The sequence below is a fragment of the Lissotriton helveticus genome, chromosome 8 (genome assembly GCF_964261635.1).
Source record: "Lissotriton helveticus chromosome 8, aLisHel1.1, whole genome shotgun sequence".
In the NCBI taxonomy this organism is placed as follows: domain Eukaryota; kingdom Metazoa; phylum Chordata; class Amphibia; order Caudata; family Salamandridae; genus Lissotriton; species Lissotriton helveticus.
Genome location: NC_136069.1, coordinates 224,989,830 through 225,008,843, shown reverse-complemented (window position 1 = coordinate 225,008,843; position 19,014 = coordinate 224,989,830). Strand labels below are relative to the sequence as shown.

Sequence of the window (19,014 nt, the reverse complement as noted above, 5' to 3'; positions counted from 1 at the left end):
CACACCACTGAACTCCACTGGACCGACCATCGCTGCATCCACTTCACCTTCCTAAAACCCACAAGGCACCACCACACCCAACAGATCCCACGCCACTGCTGGAGCAAAGTCACCAAAGACCAGCTAACCACCACCCTTGCCCGGAGCCCACCCGCCGACCCCGACATCGCCGCCCGCAACCTCAGACAGTGGATCGACGACTGCGCCAACACTGTCGCCCGATCAAGAAACCCTCCAAAAGTCACACCAGCAAGAAAGCCTGCTGGTTCACTGAAGACCTCAAGGTCTCCAAGCAAACCTGCCGAAAGCTAGAGAAGACATTTCACCGTGAACGAACACCCGACAGCTACGCAGCCCACAAGAACGCCACCCACAGAAACCATCACTCATCAGATCCGCCAAAAGGGCCTACTTCAAAGACCGCCTAGACAACAATGCACACAACAGCAAAGAACTCTTCAACATTGTGAAGGAACTCTCCAACCCCAGCTCCAACACCAATGACATCTCACCTTCGCAAGACCTGTGCAACTCCCTTGCCATCTTATTCCATCGCAAGATTGCAGACATCCACGACGGTTTCAACGCCACAACCGCCCGGACAACCACTGAAACCTCCGCCCCCACGACCACCATCTGCACCAACCCCCTGCTCTCCTGGACCAACATAAACAACAACGACACCATCAAAATCATGAGCACCATCCACTCCGGATCTCCGTCAGACCCATGCCCAGACCACATCTTCAACAAAGCCAGCACCAAAATCGCACCCCATCTCCGGAAAGCCATCAACATCTCCTTTGAGACAGCAACCTTCACGGAGAGCTGGAAGCACGCCGAGATCAACGCCTAACTCAAAAAACCCAAGGCTGACCCCAAGGACCTCAAGAACTTCCAGCCCATCTCCCTGCTACCATTCCCGGTGAAGGTCATCGAGAAGACTCAACAAACAACTGACCCGCTACCTCGAGGAGAACAGCATCCTGGACCCGTCCCAGTCCGGGTTCCGCAGCAACCACAGCACCGAAACTGCTCTCATCGCCGCCACCGATGTCATCAGGGCCCTGCTTGACAACGGAGAAACCGCGGTCCTTATCCTCCTGGCCCTGTCAGCCGCCTTCGACACGGTCTGCCACCGCACCCTACGCACAGGCCTCCATGACGCAGGGATCCAAGAGAAGGCCCTGGACTGGACCACCTCCTTCCTCTCTGGCAGAACCCAGAGCGTCTGCCTACCCCCTTTCCGCTCCGAAGCCACCGAGATCATCTACGGCGAACCCCAGGGCTCATCCCTCAGCCTTACACTGTTTAACATCTACATGGCACTGCTCGCCCACGTTGCCCGATTGCATGACCTCAACATCATTTCCTACGCAGACGACACCCAGCTGATCCTCTCCCTCACCAAGGATCCCCACACCGCCAAAACCAACCTCCACGAAGGAATGAAAGCCGTCGCCGAGTGGATGAAGAACAGCCTACTGAAGCTAAACTCGGACAAGACGGAAGTCCTCATCCTCGGTTCCACCCCCTCGGCCTGGGACAACTCTTGGTGGCCGACCGCACTGGGAACAGCTCCTACACCCACCGACCATGCACGCAATCTAGGGTTCATCGTCGACTCCACCGTCTCCATGACAAAGCAGGTCAATGCCGTCTCAGCCTCCTGCTTCAACACCCTCCGCATGCTCCGCAAGATCTACAGGTGGATCCCCACCGAAACGGGAAGAACGGTCACCCAGGCCCTCGTCAGCAGCAGGTTGGACTACGGAAACGCCCTCTACGCAGGAGCCTCGGCCAAACTCCTGAAACGACTTCAACGCATTCAGAACGCCTCTACACGCCGAATCCTCAACATCCCTCGCCACAGCCATATCACACCCCACCTGAGAGACCGGCACTGCCTCCCCGTCAACAAGAGGATCACCTTCAAGCTCCTCACCCATGCACACAAGGAATTGCACAACACCGGACCAGCATACCTCAACAGACGACTCAGCTTCTACACCCCCAACTGCCAGCTTTGCTCCACCGACCTCGCCCTCGCCACAGCCCCCCGCATCCGAAGAGCGACCGCTGGTGGCAGATCGCTCTCCTACCTCGCCGCCAAGACCTGCCACACCCTCCCCATCCCCCTACGACAGACCCAAGACCTGCTAACCTTCCGAAGACTCCTCAAGACCTGGCTCTTCGAGCAGTAGCAGCATTCCCCCCGCCCCCCAGCACCTTGAAACCCTCACAGGTAAGTAGTGCGCTTTACAAATGTTCTGATTGATTGGTTGATTGCAACCCATCACCACCTTTGCCACTCACACGCATGTTCCGTTACAAGCAATATCTACTTGTGCATCGTCCTTTTAGAAGAAATATGGGAAGTGGTCCTGGGTCTCCCAAACTGCCATAATAACACTTAGGATATCATTGTGTATGGACATTTTCTCCAAGAACTTTATGAAATGCTTGTGACTTTTTGTAGCACTACCGAAGAAGCAAATACCACGCTCAAAGAAAATTGCGAGTTCAGACAAATAGCACTGAAGTTCAATGGATTTTCACCATGAAAGGGAGGCATGTAGCCTGATCCTTATAAGGTATTGGTCCTCACTTCAGTGCCAACTTGTCATCAGTTTGGTCAGGTTTGTGTAATTGTGGCTAGAATGGCAGCAAGGGAGCCCGCATATCACAGATTTCCATGGACAACACTCGCACCCCTGCCCCCGAAGCAATGGTGACTAGGACCCAGGTCTGGCAGAACGACCAGAGGAACATCGGGTGGATGGAGCGTATCCAGAGTTTATTAAGAGAAGGATTTGTGGAAGCTTGTACGAGGAGCCAGCAAAGCACACCTTGCCCTAAGGTCCACGGCTCAATCTTGCATTGTTGGGCACCACTTGAGAGCTGAGAGAAATAAGGTAAGAGCATGGAGATGTACCATAACAGAACCATCAAAATGGGTATAAAGCATGACACAACTAACATCACTGGGAGTGCTGATGACCAGGGTAGGGGGCACACCAAGCAGACACAGCAGTTGGGGCACAAGCCGGAGGTGACAACCTCAAATTAATGATGAAGCTTAGTTTTATTACTCAGGTTGACTAGGGGTGTTTTATTCTTATATGATCTTCTTGTTCCCCAGAGGACACCAACACTGTCCCATTTGAAAGTTATGTTAGGGCCTGGTTGAAGTTTGTGGCGGGAGGACAGGTGTGAGAGAGGGTGGAGTCTGGTAAACCATGAACAAGTGGGAAAGAGATGCAAGTGGGCCAGCTAACCCCTGGAACTCCAACTTCTGGCCACCCTAATTAGGACACACCCCCAATGCCAGCATTTTCAATCAAATGTCTAGGTATTATTATCAGCATTGACCTGTCTGTGAAAGCCCCGATTGGGACTGTGGTCTCCACCTGTTTCTTCCAGTTGCGAAGGATCAGGAAGATCAGTAGACTTCTGACTAGAGAAGCCCTGACCCAAGTCATCCTGGCTTTGGTAATTTCCCGCATTGATTATGCCAACTCACTTTATGCAGCTATTTCGGCATATCAACTAAAACATCTGCAGCTGGTGGAAAACCAAGCAGCCAGATTCATCTACCACCAGCCCAAATGGCACCATGTTATGCCATTAATGAAAAGTCTAAACTGACTCCCAATAGCCAAACGCTGTGCATTTGAGCTGGTGTGTATCACCTTTAAAGCTCTCTATGGCAACAGTTCCGCATTCATATCCTCTCGGATTCAGCAAGACGTCCCTTCTCAGGACCTCAGGTCCTCCCACCTGAATTTTTTGGCCATCCAATCCTTTAAACGTAAGAAGCACGGGGAACTAAGATTCACTGGCTTGGCCCCTCAGTTCTGGAACTCTATCTCTGTGCAGATTAGATCACTGACCTCCAACGTGCAGTTTAGAAAAAAAGTTAAAAACTTGGCTGTTCCGCCAAGCATATGACTAAACCTCTTACTGCTGCAGCATTCCCTGGACTCCAGCGCCATGAAACCGTTTGTTGTACGTGCGCTTTACAAGCTTATTTAACATAACATAATATAACATAACATGCAGAGGCCAGGGCACTGGAAAGCTTACAAAATGAAACATCAGTGAAGCTTCTCTTGTTCAATGTATGGGGGTGCCTAAAGTCTCCCATCAAAACATCATAAGTTGTGGGGATGTATCAGAGATCAAGATTCAGACATAGCCTCCTTGCAGGAAATGCACCTACTGGAAAGAGTCCATATCTGCATGTGAAAATGTTCACTGTAATTCTGGGTCTCAGCAACTTCGGAAACTGCAGGTGTAACGACAAGGTGTCAATAATCATGGAACGGGGAAAGTCCAAAGGTGAACAGGGATTCCGAAGGTAGATACTCGAGAGTACCAATGAAGATGCATCATCAGCACATAGCCCTAATCGATGCATACGCACCAACACAGGACAAGACCGGTTTCAAGGAGAGGTTCTGGATAAGCTGGTGAACACTAGTGAAGGGAAGTTGATACTACGGGTTCACATTAATACAGTCTGGAACACAGACATGGACAGAAAGAGTATTGGATGCATGGCCACAGGGGCAGTGGCCAAAGGTCTGAAGCAGCATTTAGCAAACAGGGTTTGGAAAAAGCATAGAAGGCACTACACCTTGAGAATTAGAATTATTCCTTTATCTCACAGGTGCTCCTATTACACCCTGAACAAACTACCTCCATGTCTCAAAATGTAATCAGGTCTTTAGAAGATGCAACTATGTCTTCAATTGTTTTCCAAACTATAAACACGTAGACATTGCCGGATCAGAGCAAGAGCGATAGTTCCACACAGAATTTGGTGACTAAAAAACGGGCTCTTCATGGATCCAGTGTATAGCGCTGAAATGGCAAAGTTGAGACAGAAGATAATATTGTAACAATGCAATGGGGTGCTTTTAAAGCAACAATAAGGGGCTATCAATTGCCATCTCCATCAAGGTGGCATTGAATAGAAGGATAGAAACATATAAACTCCCACCCACAAGAGATCAAAAAACCTAGACATGTTCCAAAAAGAAGCCAACTACCCTACAATATCTAGCTATCCTTAGAGAGAATCCCTTCATTCTCAGAAAGAGCAGAGGCGATCAATGATTATGAAAATCGGTCATGATATCGATTGAAAAAGATGACAAGCTAGGTCAAGCTGCAGTTTGTGTACAAAGAGCAAAAACCCGCACTAGACAACTCATGACACCCACGGGGATGGATGGGCACTTACAGTGTATGAAAAGAAAACTCTTTTTCAGAGGTCTTCCAATTCTGAGATGCTAATGTTCAGAAGCAGGCGGTGAAAGTCCATAAACTCATCCAATCATGTGGAATTCTGGAGCTACCTCATGAGCACATTGATGCAATGGAGGCTCCTGATATCCCTGTGGACCTGGTCCTAGCGATCAAACAAATGATTTCAGAAGGACATCAGGCCCAGCCATCTTACGTGTGGGATTTTATAAGCCTTCTTCTCATAACTGACCAATTTCTTTACTCAGTTCACTAAAGAAGGTGGGGTGGGGTGACCCAGTCGATTCAAGCAGCAGATATACTCATCCCTAAACAAGGTAAAAACCCAGAAGAATGTGCAGCATACAAAACATCTGTTCTTCTGAATACAGATGTGAACATACTTACAAAGATACTGTCCACCCAGTTAAATAATTTGATGCTTTTTATGGGAGAAGCGACCTAGAAAGGCTTTATTAGTCAAAGAAGGGAGTGATAACATCAGGAGTGTTGCAAACCTAGTGGAGAAGACAATGAGAAAACAAGTCTGAGTACTATCAATAGCACTTGATGCTGACAAAGCATTCGATCAGGAAAGCTGAACTTCCTAGGTGCGATCTATGCAAAATGGGCTTGGGGCCCTAGATGTTAGTGTTTACACTAGCAAATTAGGAGGCACCAAAGTCGAGCAAGGGTCAGGGTAAAGGGCAGCAGGTCAAACATCTGCCCATTATGGAAAGGAGTGAGGTATGGGCATCTGCTATCACTATAACAATGTGCACTGATGGTTGAACCCCTTCCTGGCAATAGCCGTCTGTGTGCACCCAAATATTAAAAGAATTGCACTTGCTGAAGACATCTGGTTAATTCCATTGGAATCTGAGAGCCACTCTAATACTATTTGTTCTCTCATATAAACTGGGAAGAGTTGCTGTATTTGGAATAAATAGACAATTCAGAAATCCTGAACATCTGTACACACCCAAAAGCAAGAGACCCGGCTCCTGGGGAGCGTACCATGGCAGTGGGCATTTAAACAGATAAAGTAACTGAGTCTATATCCAATGAACAAGCTGGAGGGCTAGTGTGCAGCCAACTGACCGACATTACACCACCAAATACTGGAACGCGTGTGTTGCTTGTGCCACATGTTTATATCATGGCTATGCCACATCCATGTTTTGAAGATGAATGTCCTTCAATTACTGTATCGGTCTCAAACTCTACCAGTATCCATACCGAAATGTGAACTTAAGGAATTGTAGGGCAAGATGATTTATTTTGGTGGGGCACAGGGCAAATGGAGAATAAGTACACAAATTCCTCAATTCCCTACCTATAAAGGGGTTCTATCTTATCTAGGTATTTCAAAAGATTCCCAAGCAGCATACTTTCGGTGGTTGCAGAAAGAATGGTATGGGAAACAGAAGAAAAGAGATAGCTGTTCGGGGATATGGTAGTGGTGTTCACTCTGCAACGTCGATTTGTTGGACAACAAATACATACCTGGCCACTGTGGTGAAAATAGCCATAGACGTCTTGGATGGGAGAGCTTCAGGTGGCCACCTGATTACCCTTCACTTCCCTGACTCCTTGCTCTGACCCTTCTCTCTTCTATACCTCCACTATCCTTTTCAATCCAAATATCAAACTCACATGTCCACCGCTCAAATTCATTTCATATCTCCCTATACTAATTCACCACTAGTACGCTTTGGGTTCAGGAGTAGCGTGCTACTTGCCGAAAAAGCACTTCGACACCTCATCAAGGGCAGCAAGCACTATATAAATGCAATTACAAACTATAATAATTCACAATTTTCCTCAGTTCATAATGAGGATAGCTTTTCCGGATGGAACGTGCAAAAGTGCGAGGTAGAAACTTCAGTGGTGGAGTGGGTGTGTGTACATTTCTATTTATTAATGTGCAAAGACATTCAAGTGGTCACAGATTTTCAGGCCTTCATCACTATACTTGGAAACCCAAAGCAAAGATGCCACTGAAGACTGAATGATGGGGTCTGTGTCTTCTAAATGACCACCCACAGATAGTTCACTAGCCAAACAACAGCATAGAGCTGCTGACCTCTCTTGTTTCTCACTGCAAAATGACAGCCAAAACCTCCAATTGTTGAAGAAGGACTATACCACCTTATAAGGGAGGCTAGACCTGAACTGATAAGTCAGAATTTCATTCTTCCAGCAGTAAACAAATGCATCAAACTGCAGCGACAAAGTGTTTCAAGAAAGTGCAAACACAGGATCTCAAGGAGCTGAAGGCTTTTCACAATGTGCATAGCTAGCAGGCTAGGATGCGAAAGGGCTATGCCCAAGAGTCTCACTTTTGATCATTCCCAATGTCCTTGAAGAACAGGAGTTGAACTGGTATATGGAAGGCAGAGAGGCTTATGGGCCACTGAGAGAATCTAGCACCAGGAGGAGTGACTTCACTTTCTTGGACAAAGATGCCTGAACACTGTCAGCTATGCCAAAGTCTAGGACAAGACATTGCTGCAGAGACACTTCAGACAACCCTCACGCCCAGATGGGGTATGGAATGAAATAGTCATTGATGGCCCTACTGCCTTAGGTCAGCATCTAGTAGTGGTCATCGAGGAGTCCCAAAATGTTTTTTAAAGGACATATTTCGGCAGGGTAGGGAATACCATGACCATCCTAGCCTTTGGGGAGGGGTCCTAGAGGGATCCCACGCCTGCAGGGTTGCAATTTAAATAAATAAATGTTGTCAATGTCCCGCGGGACTCCCTCTGGAACTGGGAGAGACACAAAAAAAGATCAAAAATGTAAGCAGTCTTCAGGCTGGGCAAAGCACTTTAAGGAAAGTTGACTCCTAATATTCTATGAAGCTCCATTACATGGGCAAGACCCTGTTATGCACAATCTGAGCCCGGTGCGCAGACTGTGTGCAAAGCCCACTCACTCCAAAGACCTAACCCTAGTGCTTTAAATGGGCCAGTGCTCACCGGTACCAAGTACCGGCACTTCAATTTTCAGCCTTAGAGTACTGGAACTTTCTCTTAGCCAAGGAGAGTACCAGTACCAGAGGAATACTACAGCAGAATCAGTGGCGTGACTGCGTAAGCGTACCACTCTATAGCCATGCACCAGTGTTGCTCCAAGCTGAGCCGCTGATGAATCATCAGCAGCTCATTTACTTTATCAGGGCTTCCCGCGGGTTTCAACAGGTTGCATCACACAGTGATGAACAGTGCAGGGTCCATTGACCCTAGCCAGTTAATCCCATTGTAGGTGTGCGATGCAGGGTCTTCTGCCTTTCCGAAGTGAAAAGGGACATTACATTCAATTATAATTATGTTTTTTTAGCAGATCTGAGTGGCTTTGCGTTACAGTAGAGTTTGGAAGGCAAGAAGCAATGTGAAAAAGCACTCGAGTTCTGTGGACATAATTTTACTTGGGCAAATAATTAGAATGCATTCAATTTCCCTCTCCAAACGAACAAGCTCCATTAGGTGACTAACCCTCTACTACACACAGGTTTTGCCCTCTGGACAGCTCTTCATGGAGACAACACACCCTCAACACATGCATGCCCCCTTAAGGGCCCAAACATTGTGCTAAAGTTTACCTATAGTAATGACACCAGACACGAGAACTAGGAACAGGGATTTATTTCAAAGAAAGACGGTTCCTCAGTACAGCAAGAGAAGCGTGTTCCACTCATGCCAGCCAAACACCAACTGTCGCTTGTGGAACAGAGCGACTCGAACATTCTAAACAACGGAACGTAGGGACTGGACGCAGCCAAGGCAAAAAAAGTAGATACTACATCACAACCCCCCCCCTCCTTTCACCTGAAAGGAAAGTAGAACAAAGTGGGAAGGCTAGGTTAGAAGTAAACCAAGAAAAAGAGAATGCGAATGAAGAACAAAAGAAATCATGTAAGTACATAGTCAGCCAAATAACAAGGTGGTCTGCGGTCTCTGCAAGGGTGTGAGGACTCATCCCCCAAAGGGAGGGAAGAGGTACTAGGCAGAGAGTTTTGTGCCTCCCCAGAGGAATGCCCAAGACCACCATCGCCACCCTGACAATGTCGTTAACACTGTTTTCAACATCGCTCAAGAGCCAGAAGTCATTGGCAATGTTTTCTGAATTAGTAACGTCTTCATCAGCTATTTTAGGCCACCTTCCACCTCCTTTGCGAAACAATGCAACTTTATGTTTGTTCCACTGGTTACCATTGTTAAGCACAACATAGTTCTTGAACACTTGCTTTACCCTGAATGGACCCCAGTACTTGTTCAGACCTCTGACAGACCTGCCATGCCTGATCTTAACTAAGTCTCCGGCAGAGATACTAGATGCATTAGAGCTGGGGACAACCTCCTTCACAGTGGTAGAAGTGGGTGAAATAAGCCAGGCAGGTATGAGTTTGGTACCAGGTTTCCTCCCATGCATTTTATCAAAATTAGAAGACCCAGTAACTCTGTGCACAGTAGTATGATGCGGCCATACCATTTCTTTCACCATCACCCTCACATTCTTCCCACTCTGGATGGCCATGGAGATAGCACCCTTGACCAGGCGATTAGCCCATTCAACTATGCCATTGGCCTGGGGGTTGTACAAAGCTGTACAATGATGTGTGATACCACACTTGTCAAGGAAATATCCCATTTCTTTTGAGACAGGTTGGGTCCCGTTATCAGTGACCAGAACACGCGGTAGACCCTCCTCTTGGAAAACCACTTTAAGTTGCTCAATGGTACTGTGAGTAGTGACTTCAGTCATGAAATGCACAATGAACCACTTAGAGTGGACATCAACCATGACCAATGCATTTTTAAGTTTTTCATCCACCCCTTGCATGGGTCCAATGAAGTCCAAGCAAACGGTGCTCCAGGATAATCCGGGATCCTCAATATGCCCGATGGCAGACTTGGGACCAGCCTTGAGTCTTTTCTCGCTCTGCACGCACACCTCACAATTGACCACCCACGCGTTGATTTCCTCATCCATACTAGGCCACCAAAAGCTTTCTCTCACACGTTTCCTGATCATAATTTGATCCAGATGTCCCTCATGCGCAAGTGCGATTATCTTGTGTCTCAAGATACTACATCACAACATTACCCTTATTCAGTTCCAGATTACCAATCAGACAAAGTAGGCACCAACCTATGGGCCTTTCAGGGGCCCTAAGACAATGGATCAAAATAATATTGATTTGATCTTGATAGAAAACTACAATAAAGCTTTTTAAATTTGGTTTCCAAAAGATAGATAAAAAATGAATCAACTCAAAGAAACTAGAAATTTACATTAAAGACGGTAAAGAAAATACTGTATTAATGTATTGTACCCATTAACAACTTAAAGTACATAAACCAGAAACATCAGATTTGCATAACAGTTTGTCTCTTAAAAACTCACCCTCTGGCAGCTGTAAGTTTGCAAAACAAATCCGGTGCTTTGAGTATTAAGAGATAATTCTGAGGGTTGCCATAAAATTTCGACTGCCCAGGGGCCTCCACAGAGTTTAATCCAGCACTGCCCTTATTAGCAGTACAGAAGCTATAGAAAATGTGCTCTAGATGTAGCTCAATAAATACCTTTCAGTGCCAGAAGCATATAGCAAACTGTCACACTCATTGCTCATTTGTGGTTTGTCTGAAAGATGTACACATGCATCCGTCCACCCACAGGGTCCATGATAGATACAGGAGTGGGAAGGCTACACAAAGAGACACATGTGGCAGTAGGAAAATAATGAGAGAAAAGGCCATGTGAAGGTCAGATCAAAAGGCTCACATAAGAATGACCTTACTTTTCATCCCAAGCCGTGCAACATAATGAATGTGAAAGGATATCTGATCACGTTGTGGAAGGATGGCCCTTCATCGACAAGGCACTCTTCCTACTACTATATTAATTGGGGACCAGATTATTTTGTAAAATGAATGGATACAGAACTGCCTGAGAAAAGCTAGTCTCCAGAAGATTGCAACTAACTGTTGTGTTGGAGACAAGCCACATAAAATAGACAAGATGTGATAAGAATACCCCGCCTCCTAAGAACCAAGTGAGAGTAGGTAATGTTCCAATGGAGGTTCTTTGGACCCCTGTATGCACTAGCACCGTGGTGTCTGGACTGAACATTAATAAGTCATTACAGGCTGCTCTGAGAGGCCATGTGGAGTATAATACATGCAGTCACGCCCACAGATTACAGGCTTCGGCGGCGATGTTAAAACCAGCGCGCTAATGAGAGGCCATGCAAATCCAACAAGCCTAAATCTATACAAAACAGTGCAACTGATGGATTTTTAATATTTCTTCCAGCAGAAAGTGCTATTGAACAATGTGTGCTTTCATTTAGTGCTTGTGATCGCCCAAAGGCTTTCATTATCTTTTGGGAACAGAGTGTACTTTAAAGGTCACTTATCAGCACGATTCTAGACTCTGGAAACTAAAGATTTTTGTACAAATGCTATATATATCCAGGTCCTGAGCCATCGATTGATTCCAGAAATATAATTCCTGTATAAATGCAAATTGAGTGGATAAGAATTCTTAGCTACACTCCTGGACCATTTCTATAGCATAAATATTTTCGTGAATGAGGTACCAATCAGGGGGGTAGCTTCGAGGTGGGGGGCTGTTTGGCATGTTATACTCCACCTAATAAATGTACTTTTCGGGTAAATAGTTGGGTACAGGCAGTGCTTAATTTGAGCCGGTGATTTCTGGTGCTTGGCACCGGCATTTAATTGTCACCACCGGTGTTTGTGACAGTCTGCCACAAGGGGGCACTGTTTTGTTAATTTAGAGATTGCCACAACAACAGTTAATTTAATATACATTACAAATTGCTAGTATGCCGCCCAAGCCATTCTTATAGCTTTGGGGGCCTGGAATAGTCCAAATTGTCACTGCTGTTAGTAGTTGTGTTGTTACTGTCATTGGCACCATAGCTGGAGCAATATGTGGTGCAAGCTGCAGTGGTCTCCTGACGAGAGCCTAGGCACTTAATTTTTTCACAAATTAAGCACACTATACTGGTGCTCTCAGTCGAGTTCAGGGAGGTGTCTGTTGGATTTCACCAGGACATTTTACACACACACACACAGATAAAAACACATACACACTCTCTCCATCTCTATGTTTTGAAAGTCTTCAAAAATGTTGCCTAATTTACTAAATATTGTGAATTCCCTAACTTAGTACCCCTACCAATCTGCATTCCTCACCCTTTGTACTGCCCTCTAAGACCCTCTCATCCACCCTGATTGTGGTATAATGTATTTTAACATTATATTGTTGGGAAATCTGAAGCTCCCCCAATCTTACTCACCAAGCTACGCCCCGGGGACCAATGACTGAGGGCAAAACCGAAACAGCTGAAGGAAATCCTCAGCTCACCTCAGGTGGCTTCTTGAGTAGGTTGCCACTGCAACTGTGAGCCAACAGGTCTTTCTGCTTGCTTCCAGGACATTGCCCAGCTCAGTTCACAAATTAATCCTTAGCATTATTTCCCATTGTACTAGTTGTAATTACGGAGTACTCCAATGTAAATCCCCTGGCATTGTAGCCAAGAGTCGCCCTGCTCCGCATTTTCATATTTCTACAGACCCTTTAAGTTTTCCTGCGCAGGTGACCCACGTGATGAGTCCACCTGCAGGAGTGCTAGGTAAACGTTAGCACTTATTAAAAGACAATAAGGCAATCCAATGTTACCCTATGGGACAGGCAAGTCTTCAGTAGTGAAAAACGGCGGACTCAGGTGACCGCACCTCTTAGTTATGTTCCCGTTGTGGGTGGTTTTTGATGGAGTCACAATTGGTGTGCACAAACTGCTCCTGCACCTGCCGTTGTGAGATGCAAACTGCCAGGAAGATATGTAAACGTTTAGAACAAATGGAGTGGTGCACTACCCCAGTGGTTTGTTTTCCGTAACAATGAATGGTCGATTTGTTCTTTATTATCCAGGTGTGGGCAAAGCCCCAAGTGTGATGACGATTCCGTGGCCTCCTTGATTAGGGTCCAAGTGATGCGTCTGGAGCTCTGGGCAACCAGTGCTCCTTCCTAGAACCGCCTTTGTATAATAATAATAATTATCCAGAAGCCACAGAATTGCCATCACAATTGGGACTTTGCCCACACCTGGATATAGTCCATTCCCACATGGAGACCATCATACTTCGATTTTCTACTCTACCCTTTGATACGATACATACGCCCTGACGAAGTTCAATCCATTTGAACAAAACACGTTTGCTGAGGCTTGTTGAACATACTTGTTGGATTATCAAATAAAGAACACTTTTCACATAAAAAAGAACAAATTGACCATTTACTGTTACTAAAACTTAAAAGTGCATGTCCAACCTTTTAATTACAATGCACCCTGCCCATAGGCTACTTAGGACTTCCTTTAGGCGTGACTTATATGCAATAAAAGGAGGGTTTAAGGCTTGGGAAGGGGGTTATATTGTCAAGTTGAATTGGCAGTTTAAAACTTTATTCAGGCTGCAATGGCAGGCCTGCAACATGTGTTAAGGTTTTACTTAAGTGGGTGGCACAATAGGTGCTGTAGGCTCATTAATAGCATTTAATTTAAAGGCCCTGAGTATATGGTATACCACACCACAAGGGACTTAAAAGTAAATTAAATATGCCATTAGGTTTAAGCCCATTAAACTATGTTTAGAGTGAGCACAAGCACTTTAGCACGGTTTAGAAGTAGTAAAGTGCACAGAGTCCTAGGGCCAACAAAAACTAATTTCAGCACAAACATGGAGGTAAACAGGCAAAAAGTACGGTCTAACAGTACATAATTAATAATGGAATTGGAACTTACAAAAGAAGGGGACAGTGCCTCGATGATCAAAGAGTATGTTTTGTGGCTCCAAGATGGTACGTCGATCTCACGGTTTAGGCTTAGCGGTGCCGGTCTACCAAGATGTGGGTATCATGCAAGCTAAGTGCCCTCGAGATTGTGGGTCAGTGGATCCAGATGCAGACAGGAAGGTAGCTCCAATGAGGCAGAGGTCAAACCACTGTCAGGCCCACAGAAGGAAATGCAAACTCCAAGGGAAAAGGGTGCTTCTTGCAGGCACACAAGCCAACCAACATGGTGCTGGCCACCTCAACATGAACAGTACCACAAAGGTGTAGCCACTAGGCAGGGTGCATGCCAGGCAGCCATCATTCAGCTCACCTGCACTTCTACCAGTATATTTCTTGGGTAACTCTGCCCATCTCTAGCGAGGGGTTAGGAGGGCTTCTAGGTGCCATGCCTCTGGACAGCTTGGGGTGGCCTGAATGTATCCTTGCAGGCAATGTCAGCAGGACAGAACCATACAACTATCCTGTGGTTTCAGTGTGGCCTTCAAGCTTGTTTCAAAGACAAGAGCAAATGGATAGCACAGTGGGCCACAAATTCGATTCACCAAATGCAGCAGAGCCAACGCAGGTCCTGAACCCAAAGGGGCACAGTAAGTTCAATGGCGGCCTCAGTATTTATGAATAGGTTCAGGCAGGTGAATCACTGCCAGTAAGAAAGTTACTGCTAAATAACGTTTTAACACAGTGGACACATTGTTTAAATTCTGCTGGTGGCTGCCTGTGGTGGGCAGCAGTACTTATTTTTTGAACTAGGACTTATTTTAATGATCAGACTTTGTCCTAGAGCTAGAGAGAGTGAGGGAGAGGCAGAAAAGGCATAAAGAAGAGAAAGATGGAACAACAGTGACCAAGGGAGAAAGCAGGGATGGAAAATAACCGGCAAAGAGAGATAAGCAGCAACTGTAGGGTAATGTAGACAGAAGAATGAGGTGGATTTAGGAGTAGGCTGGTTTGTAATATGGCATTCATCAGCACATTTGGTGGGCTCCTAAGAAAAGGTTTGGGTCCATGCATTTCTTTTTTTTTTTTTTTTTTACAAATTAAGCATTGACTGGGCCCGTTAAAATCAAACAAAGCAAGGACATCTGTTGTGCTGTTGTGGATTATTATGTGAGTGGCAAGTGGCTCTATTGAGGCCACGGTGTTCAAACAGCTTGATGAGAAAGGAGGGTGTGTGTCAAAAAGAGAACTTACAAAACTGACAACAGCGGTTTTCTAAAATCGAAATAAACCTTTATTGATTAAAGCAACTGACAATGTTCTTCACTTTTCTCTCTCTTTTTAGGGCTCGGGCCTACGTCACACGAAGTGGGGCGGGGCTTCCAAGCTCTAATGTTATAAAAAAAAAAGTTCAGAAAGGGCTGTGGGCTGCCGCATTCCAGAAAGCGCGCGTTTTTTGCGTGTCGTATTCTGCCATGTGCATGGTAATTGGTCCAGGCAAGGCTGTGTTTAAGTAAGGCAGCACGCCATAGGGCTTTGGAATTTTTTCAATGTCCACTTCCTGCATAAAGTGTTCGGACACGCGCAGAAGAATACATAAATCCTCAATTACCAGCTGTCCGAGGTGCCGGTAATTGAAGGCAGATGGTGCTGGGAGCGTGTGCACTGCTGTGTTTTTTTTCCCTTGAGCTCTGTGTGCGCGCCGGCAAACCCGCGCCTGCTCTTTGACTGAGGTAGGCTAAACAAGCATTGGCAAAGCAAATAGGAATCTCCTATACAAAATCTGTTGGTTTTGTCAGGGATATGTTTAGCCATGTTGTACAGCAGCCTGGCTGCTATGCAGCACAGCTGAAAGTAAAAAAAAAAAACAAAGTGCTTTGATAAGCACTCGTGCCCACTCACCCGAACTCAAACTTTTAATGTCAAAATAGAAGATCACTTTAATTTACTGCCCTCATAACAGACCCCTTGCAGTAGCTCTCGTTGTCCTCTTACCAGATCCCTTGCATCTTCCCAGCTATTGCCAGATTCCTCACTCGCTCCCTGTCTCGTCACCATGACTCACTCTCTCCACCCTTTCATAAAAAAAACACTCCACCTCGCTTTCCTCTCACTGGGAGCCTCACATTTACTCTCACAGTCCGGTTACCAGATTCCTACTGCCGTTGTACCAGATCACTCATTGTACTATCATTCAGTGTCCTATCATTAGAGACTTGCTTCAGGCAGAGTAGGGAGGGCAGAGTAGGGAGGGCAGAGTAGGGAGGGCAGAGTAGGGAGGGCAGAGTAGGGAGGGCAGAGTAGGGAGTGCAGAGTAGGGAGTGCAGAGTAGGGAGAGGAGAAGTGAGTAGTGAGTAGAGTAGTGAGTAGTGAGTAGAGTAGTGAGTAGAGTAGTGAGTAGAGTAGTGAGTAGTGAGTAGAGAGTAGAGTAGTAGAGTAGTGAGTAGAGTAGTGAGTAGAGTAGTGAGTAGAGAGTAGAGTAGAGAGTAGAGTAGTGAGTAGAGTAGTGAGTAGAGTAGTGAGTACAGTAGTGAGTAGAGTAGTGAGTAGTGAGTGCAGAGTAGTGAGTAGTGAGTAGAGTAGTGAGTAGAGTAGTGAGTAGAGTGCAGAGTAGTGAGTAGTGAGTGCAGAGTAGTGAGTAGTGAGTGCAGAGTAGTGAGTAGTGAGTAGAGCAGTGAGTAGTGAGTAGAGCAGTGAGTAGAGTAGTGAGTAGTGAGTGAGTAGTGAGTAGAGTAGTGAGTAGTGAGTGCAGAGTAGTAGTGAGTAGAGCAGTGAGTAGTGAGTGCAGAGTAGTGAGTAGAGTAGTGAGTAGTGAGTAGTGAGTAGAGTAGTGAGTAGTGAGTAGAGTAGTGAGTAGAGTAGTGAGTAGAGTAGTGAGTAGTGAGTGCAGTAGTGAGTAGAGTAGTGAGTAGTGAGTGCAGTAGTGAGTAGAGTAGTGAGTAGAGTAGTGAGTTGAGTAGTGAGTGCAGAGTAGTGAGTAGTGAGTGCAGAGTAGTGAGTAGAGTAGTGAGTAGAGTAGTGAGTAGAGTAGTGAGTAGAGTAGTGAGTAGTGAGTAGAGAGTAGTGAGTAGTGAGTGAGTAGTGAGTGCAGAGTAGTGAGTAGTGAGTGCAGAGTAGTGAGTAGAGTAGTGAGTAGAGTAGTGAGTAGAGTAGTGAGTAGTGAGTAGAGTAGTGAGTAGAGTAGTGAGTAGTGAGTAGAGTAGTGAGGTGAGTAGTGAGTAGAGTAGTGAGGTGAGTAGTGATTAGAGTAGTGAGTAGAGTAGTGAGTAGTGAGTAGAGTAGTGAGTAGAGTAGTGAGTAGAGTAGTGAGTAGAGTAGTGAGTAGAGTAGTGAGTAGAGAGTAGAGTAGTGAGTAGTGAGTAGAGTAGTGAGTTGAGTAGTGAGTAGAGTAGTGAGTAGTGAGTGCAGAGTAGTGAGTAGTGAGTGCAGAGTAGTGAGTAGTGAGCAGAGTAGTGAGTAGTGAGCAGAGTAGTGAGTAGTGAGTAGTGAGTGCAGAGTAGTGAGTAGTGAGCAGAGTAGTGAGTAGTGAGAGCAGAGTAGTGAGTAGAGTAGTGAGTAGAGTAGTGAGTAGAGTAGTGAGTAGAGTAGTGTGCAGAGTAGTGAGTAGTGAGTGCAGAGTAGTGAGTAGAGTAGTGAGTAGAGTAGTGAGTAGAGTAGTGAGTAGTGAGTAGAGTAGTGAGTAGTGAGTAGAGTAGTGAGTAGTGAGTGCAGAGTAATGAGTAGTGAGTAGTGAGTGCAGAGTAGTGAGTAGTGAGCAGAGTAGTGAGCAGAGTAGTGAGTAGTGAGAAGAGTAGTGAGTAGTGAGCAGAGTAGTGAGTAGTGAGCAGAGTAGTGAGTAGTGAGTAGTGAGTGCAGAGTAGTGAGTAGTGAGCAGAGTAGTGAGTAGTGAGAGTAGAGTAGTGAGTAGAGTAGTGAGTAGAGTAGTGTGCAGAGTAGTGAGTAGTGAGTGCAGAGTAGTGAGTAGAGTAGTGAGTAGTGAGTAGAGTAGTGAGTAGTGAGTAGAGTAGTGAGTAGAGTAGTGAGTAGTGAGTGCAGAGTAGTGAGTAGTGAGTAGTGAGTGCAGAGTAGTGAGTAGTGAGTGCAGAGTAGTGAGTAGTGAGTAGTGAGTGCAGAGTAGTGAGTAGTGAGCAGAGTAGTGAGTAGTGAGCAGAGTAGTGAGTAGTGAGCAGAGTAGTGAGTAGTGAGCAGAGTAGTGAGTAGAGTAGTGAGTAGAGTAGTGAGTAGAGTAGTGAGTAGAGTAGTGAGTAGAGTAGTGAGGTGAGTAGTGAGTAGAGTAGTGAGGTGAGTAGAGTAGAGTAGTGAGTAAAGTAGTGAGTGCAGAGAAGTGAGTAGTGAGTAGAGTAGTGAGTAGTGAGTAGAGTAGTGAGTAGAGTAGTGAGGTGAGTAGAGTAGAGTAGTGAGGTGAGTAGTGAGTACAGAGTAGTGAGTAGAGAAGTAAGTAGTGAGTAGAGTAGTGAGTAGAGTAGTGAGTAGAGTAGTGAGTAGTGAGTAGAGTAGTGAGTAGAGTAGTGAGTAGTGAGTAGAGAGTAAAGTAGTGAGTGCAGAGTAGTGAGTAGAGAGTAAAGTAGTGAGTGCAGAGTAGTGAGTAGAGAAGTGAGTAGTGAGCAGAGTAGTGAGTAGTGAGCAGAGTAGTGAGTAGTGAGTAGAGTAGTGAGTAGAGTAGTGAGTAGAGTAGTGAGTAGAGTAGTGAGTAGTGAGTGCAGAGTAGTGAGTAGTGAGTGCAGAGTAGTGAGTAGTGAGTAGAGTAGAGTAGTGAGTAGGACATCACAGGCAGCAGCTGTGCAAGCTTCTTACACTCACAAGGAGACCACAGGCAGCTGAGTTGCAAGCTTCTCCCACTCACAAGAAGGACATCACAAACAGCAGCGGTGCAAGCTTCTCACACTCACAAGAAGGACATCACAAACAGCAGCGGTGCAAGCTTCTCACACTCACAAG

The 19,014-nt window shown here is 45.9% G+C and overlaps 1 protein-coding gene across 2 annotated transcripts in view; it reads right to left on the bottom strand.

The window, feature by feature from the left end:
* Nucleotides 1-19,014, bottom strand: part of HEPHL1 (hephaestin like 1) — a 367,396-nt gene that overhangs the window by 316,863 nt on the left and 31,519 nt on the right. The window lies entirely within an intron of this gene.